We start from the raw sequence: 7736 nt of genomic DNA, 5'->3' as shown, positions 1-7736 counted from the left end.
ACAGGACTAAAAAAAAACAGCACAAATGCTTTTTTGCTATTTTATTCAAAATAGTCTCCTTCTGCTTCAATACAGCTTTTGCACGGTCCAAAAGCATGTCGAACGAGAGTTTTAGCTCGTTGGCCGGAATGGCCGCCAGTATGCCGGTGGAAGCTTTTTGAGTGGCCTCTACGTCTGCATAACGCTTTCCTCTCATGGGCAAATGCATTTGTCCGAAAAGGAAGAAGTCGCACGGTGCCATATCAGGTGAATACGGGAAGTGGTTAATGGTTAAAATGTGATTTTTGGTTAAATGATCGTCCTTCGAATGTTGGATTCTGAGCAATTTTTGGTCGTCAGTCAATTTGTGCGGAACAAACCGTGCACACACCCTTCGTAAGCCGAAATGTTTGGTCAAAATGCGATAAATCGATGTTTTGGAGATGTTCAATTCCATTTCCATGAATTTCAATGAAATTTCGGTTAATTTTTGATTACTTCTCGCACAGTTTTGATGGAATTTCCGGTGATAATGGATTTTGTTTGGCCCACATGTTGATCGTCATTTATGTCCTCACGACCACTTTGAAAACGTTGAAACTTGAAAACTCGTGCACTCTGCGACGGGATAAGAATTCATCAATTGAAACGTTTCGGTAAAAGTTTTACCAAAACAAAATTTGATGTTGGCTCTTTGTTCGAAACTCATTTTCGCACCAATAACACAAAAATACTGACACTTAAAACACAATAACTTCACTTCCAATCTATGAAATGTCATGAAATTCTCACTTGACAAACGATAAAGACAGCAGATTCTAACGCACTCGTCGACATATAGATGGCGCCACCTGTGTACTTTGGAACGCACCTTGTACAAATGGTTCTTCTCCAGAACTTAATTCTAAGCGTTTAACTTGTAGAGCAGCTATATGCTAGGGTCAGTCGATATCAGCGTTTCTGTCAAACAATCAGCTTCTTAGTAAGAAAAGTACGTATGCAAAATTTCAGATCGATATTTCCTTCGAGCATTTCTACTGGTAACTGGCGAATGACACGCGTGACTTTAGACTTTACACATCGCTACAGTAAAAAGTCTAACGGTGTGATGTCACGCGATCTTGAAGGCCAATCGACCGCCCCAAAACGTGAAATTATCTGCTCACTGAAGTGTTCTTCCAATAAATCCATTGCTTGGTGCGTTGCGTTAGAAGTGGCGTCGTCTTGTTGAAAATGTCGCCGAAGTCGTGAGCTTCAATTTCAAATATCAAATATACGATTATCATAGCGCGATAACGGTTTCCATTGACGGGTACGTTCTCACCAGCATCATTTTTGCAGAAATACCGGCCCATAAACCACACCAAACCTTTTTTTCTTTAAATGACTGCTTTTGAATCTCTTCAGGTGGCTCTTCTTCCTGAATACGGAAATTTCACTTGTTTACATACCCATTGAGCAGGAAATGTGTTTATTCGCTGAACAAAATTTGCCTCAAAAACCTTGGATCTTCCTTGAAATTTCCAAGAGGAAACTTGATAGCTTAACACGACTCACGCGTGATCTGTCAAAAAAAAGGCTGTTGAAAAAAGTATCTCTACTTGAATCACCCGTTAGTTAACTTACTTCAAATCCATAAAGCAAAATAGTTATAAATCCTTTTTTTTTATATCTAGTCAGGGTAGCTTTTGATAGCTTAAAGTAAATTACCAATGACCCAACTCATAGCAAGTCAAATCCGGGTTTAGATATTTTTAAGTAAAACTTGTATGCGTTTCGTTGACAAATATTTAGTTCCTTTTAAACTCTACTGGAGTGATTCCAGTCAAACGATACGCTTCAAAGCATGTTGAATCCTAAATCTACACACTAATAATGTTTATACTTAGTATGTTTCCATATTATTTTAGTAGTTTTAAGGTTTACTGTGAGTTACACAAAACACATTAAGATACTTAAATTAAATACATAACATATATATACTGTTTTGAGCAAGAAATAATAGCTGAAGCCAAAAATTTGATTCCGCACACAAAATTGAATGGAACATCTTTGTTGAATAATTTCACTCATCGCAAAAATCGCCAAAAATCGTCGAATGCACTTTATGTACTTCAGAAAGACAAACGTATACTGAACACTATTGATTATTTTGATGTGACAATTGACAAAGAAATCAAATAATATTTCGACGAATGAGTTTTCACACGAAATTTAAATTAAAAAGTCTTCCTATTTTTTGCCCACAGTAGTATATAACTATATTTAATTCGAAATTTGTATTTTAAATTTTTTTCCACATAATTCTTAACTGCCATGCTAATAACGATATCTTTCCATTTACTTACATTGCAATCTAGATAATAAATAAACATTCTTGAAAGCTCAACATTCACAAACACATTACCATTAGCAAATGAACTTTCAACGAAACAATAAACCAGAAAACTTTCCCAGCAAACCAATACGTATACAAATAGTTAAACCGAAATTATGGAGAGTTTATTGAGATTTACTGCACTGAGTAATGATTTCAACTATGACAGCAAACTCCATTTCAATGAATTTCATTAATGACTGTTAGGAAAAAAGGAGAATACGAATTTTGGAATATATGTATAAAGCATGAACATAATTAATATTTGATGTAATTATCATTATATTATATCTAATTTTATATATTTTTTAGTTATTATTTTATTTAAGTGAAACTTTTTATTTATCATAAACTAGAGGACCCGTCCACGCTTCACTGTGGCTGATATACTATATATGTATGTAGATAATGCTACTACTACCATCTTAATGATTTCTATTAATTGGATTATAACCATTAGTTAAGGAGATACTTATATCATTTTTTGTGAAGCAATTTGTGTTAGTTTACAAAAAAATAGATCATAAATCATTTCGTGTGTAAATAAAGCATTGCCTTTTGGGGGAAAATACTGTTGAATTTGGGCTCAGGGAAATCCACAGTTGAAAAGATATTTGCTAAGCTGGAAACAGGCGAAATGAGCACCGAGGACAATGATGCTCTAAAGAGGCGAAAGCTCTGTGCAAATGTGTAAAGTGGGTCCTCGCAAGTTCTTGAATCGTAATAAAACCAAACTTTTGCGTCGGTGTGTGACAATAGAAACATAGCTCCATCATTTCCCACTGGAGTCCAATCGACAGTCATTCTAGTGGACTGCACATGATGAACCGGTTCTCAGTCGTGGAAAGACGAAAACGGCGGCTGGAAAGGTTATGACATCAGTGTTTTCGTATCCATGTTGTATAATACATACTCAACGACTGATTACTGACTTATAATCTATTTCACTGTGTATTTGGTTGCAGTTCTTTTCTACTATTCCAAATACTTAGCAATCGTATTATTTTTGACGAAGATTCTGTTTAAAATTGTACGTATACATTCAAATGATTCCTACAAACATGAATTTTGAACAAATGCTTATGATTTGAAATATAATTTTTGTATTTATGAGTTGTGTTAAATTTTAACATGAAGAGATAAAAGTATCCTTATCCTGGTTCTAAGCTACTTTCCCACCAATTTTCAGCCAAATCAGCCGTTCTTGAGTTATAAATAGTGTAACTAACACAACTTTCTCTTATATATATAGATTTGTCGCATGTCGAGTAAATTGATTCTTATTAATATTATTTTTACTATGAATATTATTTTTGTTTTCAGCAAGTAATTTTTTTCGCACGTTAGTCGAAATGAATAACTTGAGGAATGACTTACTCGAACGAGGGCAAGACGAAATATCTCCTGTCATCAAACTAACAGTCGTCGCATTCCCGTCTTGGTTCCCACGTAACTGTCGACACTTATAAACTTAAATTAACACCAACAGCCCCGAAATCTCATGCAGAATATTTTTTGCCAATAGGTGCCACTTCGGACTGAGTAAGCAATTGAGAAATAAAGTTCTCTCTCGACGAACAAAGACCAAATTCTACAAGTCACTCATCATCCTGCTATATGGTGGTATGGACGATTTCAACATCTGATGAGTCGACGTTACGAGTTTTCGAGGGAAAGGTCCTGCGGGAGATGGAACGATATGAGCTACATAGTTCATCGAATTAAGAGGCAACGGCTACGCTGAAAATAAAAATAAGGAACCATGGAATTTTTTGGATTAAATCTAACTTTACTTACTATATCTTCAGCACAAATTTTCTTTTCTCCAGAAATACATATATAGTATACATATATATGTATACATATATATGTATTTCGTTTATCTAGCTCCACATACCGAATACTTGAGAGAAGTATTCAACCCTAAAATGAAAATTATTATTATATAACAACACTTTAAAAAAATTTGAACTATCCACATGTTTTTAAGAACGAATTATATTTTTTGACTGTAAGATAAAATAAGGGATTTCAAAATAAGTCAACAATTTAAATAAACGTCGTATAAAGGACCATAAATCTTTCGCAGAACTTTTCTCTCGAAAACTCGCAAAGTCGACTCATCAGTTGTTGGCATCGTCCAAGACTCTGCACCATATAGCAGGACGGGAATTATGAGTGACTTATAGAGTTTGGTTTTTGTTTGTCGAGAGAGGACTTTGCTTCTCAATTGCCTACTCAGTCCGAAGTAGCACCTGTTGGCAAGAGTTATCCTGCGTTGGATTTCTATTCTGACATTGTTGGTGGTGTTTACGCTGGTTCCAAGATAGACAAAATTATCTACGACTTCGTTCTAAGTTATTAATCACAATTTATTTTCGTATTCTATACTTTAAGTGGCAGCGTAAAATAAAAATGCGTGGTTGTATATCAAGTAAACTCGCACTTTATCATTTCCATTATAAATTATTAAGTTAAGATTAAAGACGCAATGTACCACACTATTTAACCAATAGAGTGCCTACAATCTGTAAAAGGTTTCACTTTCATCGCAGCTTCATGCAATCACACACTCCGTTCTATCACCAACATGAACTGGTTTATATCATGGAATTTATAGAAAATAAACCTGTCCTATTTATTTTAATTTTATTTTTATAATTTACAAAGTATTCTGTTTCAATTAATCATATTTTAAATTGTCCTATATAATGTTAACTGAAGTTATATGTATGTACTTGTCAAATGTGTGCAATAAAATTTTTCCAAATATAAATGAAAATTTTAAATCTAGACTGTGAATAAACTGTCAAAAAATTGTCAAACAGTTTTCACTCTCTAATACCGCAGTTATGTAATGTACACCAACTTTAGGGATGTTTTCATTTTGTGTTAAAATTGTTTTGTGTTTTAAGATGAAATACAAAATAAATCTAAACAACTTTTTGAAAATAAGTAGCAGCAGGACGGCCGTAAGGAGCTTAAGAGTTATCAGAATAATGCGTGGTGGACAATATTTTTATACTCTCGCAACAAAGTTGCTAAGGAGAGTATTATAGTTTCGTTCACATAACGGTTGTTTGTAAGTCCTAAAACTAAAAGAGTCAGATATAGTGATCAGGATGACGAGTAGAGTTGAAATCCGGATATCTGTCTGTCCGTCCGTCCGTGTCCGTCCGTGCAAGCTGTAACTTGAGTAAAAATTAAGATATCATAATGAAACTTGGTACACGTATTTCTTGGCTCCATAAGAAGGCTAAGTTCGAAGATGGGCAAAATCGAAACCGAAAACCTATAAAGTGTCATAACTAAGCCATAAATAAAGATATTAAAGTGAAATTTGGCACAAAGATCGCATCAGGGATATTTTGAACATAACCTTTGTATGGGAGGTGGGCGTGGTTATTATCCTATTTCTTCCATTTTTGAACTTTCCATATATGGAAGAAATCCTAAAACCACGCCCACTCTATAAGAGTTTGATTGACATAGTCTATAGTGCGTTTCCGACATATGTACAAAAAAATTTTAGTAACAAGTAAGGGCTAAGTTCGGGTGTCACGCCCATTTTATACTCAATAACAATTTACATATTTGTCAAATCCGTATTTGTGTAAATATGCCGCTATCATCATTGGTTCCAAATGTATATATCGTATTATACAGAAAAGGCATCAGATGGAATTAAAAATAGCCAAATTTCACTATTTCGTAATATCTTTATTTATGGCTGAAAAAAGCCTGGGTGCAGCTTCCTTCTGCAATTTCTTCCGTAAAAGTTAGTGTTTCTGACGTTTTTTGTTAGTCCGTTAACGCACTTTTAGTGATTTTCAACATAACCTTTGTAAGGGAGGTGGGCGTGGTTATTATCCGATTTCTTCCATTTTTGAACTGTATATGGGAATGCCTGAAGAAAACGACTCTGTAGAGTTTGGTTGATATAGCTATAGTAGTTTCCGAGATATGTACAAAAAACTTAGTAGGGGGCGGGGCCACGCCCACTTTTCCAAAACAATTGCGTCCAAATATGCCCCTCCCTAATGCGATTCTTTGTGCCAAATTTCACTTTAATATCTTTATTTATGGCTTAGTTATGACACTTTATAGGTTTTCGGTTTCCGCCATTTTGTGGGCGTGGCAGTGGGCCGATTTTGCCCATCTGCGAACTTAACCTTCTTATGGAGCCAAGGAATACGTGTACCAAGTTTCAACATGATATCTCAATTTTTACTCAAGTTACAGCTTGCACGGACGGACGGACGGACAGACAGACATCCGGATTTCGACTCTACTCGTCACCCTGATCACTTTGGTATATATAACCCTATATCTGACTCTTTTAGTTTTAGGACTTACAAACAACCGTTATGTGAACAAAACTATAATACTCTCTTTGGCAACTTTGTTGCGAGAGTATAAAAATGGCAGAAGAAAGCTGCATCCAAGCTTTTTTAAAAATTGAAAATGGGCGTGGCGTCGCCCACTTATGGACCAAAAACTATATCTATACTATTATACTAACTATAACTAATTATTCTCGAGCAGTTTTAATTGCATAGTTGTTTAGTGTAATGGGAACTTTGAAATTAAGTTTTAAGTATTTTCGGGCTTTTGTGAACTTTTGTACTTTCAATCCTTAAAAAACGTTTTCTACGTTTGCTCCTGCCATAAGTTCTGTTACAAGTTCAGTCCAATATAAAAGTGAAACTATAATAATTTATAATAAACTTAGTTTTATTTTATATATTGAATATTTTTTTTTTATGTTTGAATATATGAAATGAGCGACGTATAAAGTTTTATTCGAAATGGTCACCTTGTGCTTTCACAAAAGCCCTCAAACGATGCGATATCAATAAACAAGAGCACAGTTTCTACTGAATATTAACTACTATCCTTTTTTCTTTACCATGCTTCTGTCGAGATCGTCGATAAAGAAAATCAAAACCCGATAGAACGAGCTACCTGCAAAACTGTGAAAGTTCGGAAATATACAAAATTCCTATTGGCACTCCATAGAAAAGACTGTAGGAACATGATGACAATACTAACTGGTCACTGTCTGGTGGCGACACACGCCTGTAGGATGGGGCTGACAGATCAAGAAAACTGCAGTGACTGCAAGGCACCAAAAAAACAATGGAACATCTCTTGTGCACTTGACCCGCATTGTCAAGACTACGCTGTAAGCATCTGGGGTCCACACGGTATGATACACTGGAAGAGGTAACGTTAGTAAGCCACAGAGTCTATTGAAATTCGTGTCAAGCGCAGACATCCTAAAGGATGACTACTACTCATGGACCTAGTAACTTAACTCCCTCTGGTATCGTAAAGAAACAAAACTCATCCATGCGTGGTTTATTGGCCTACCAGATTA

This window comes from Bactrocera neohumeralis, chromosome 3, assembly GCF_024586455.1.
Source record: "Bactrocera neohumeralis isolate Rockhampton chromosome 3, APGP_CSIRO_Bneo_wtdbg2-racon-allhic-juicebox.fasta_v2, whole genome shotgun sequence".
NCBI classification, from domain to species: Eukaryota; Metazoa; Arthropoda; class Insecta; order Diptera; family Tephritidae; genus Bactrocera; species Bactrocera neohumeralis.
This window is presented reverse-complemented; position numbering follows the sequence as displayed.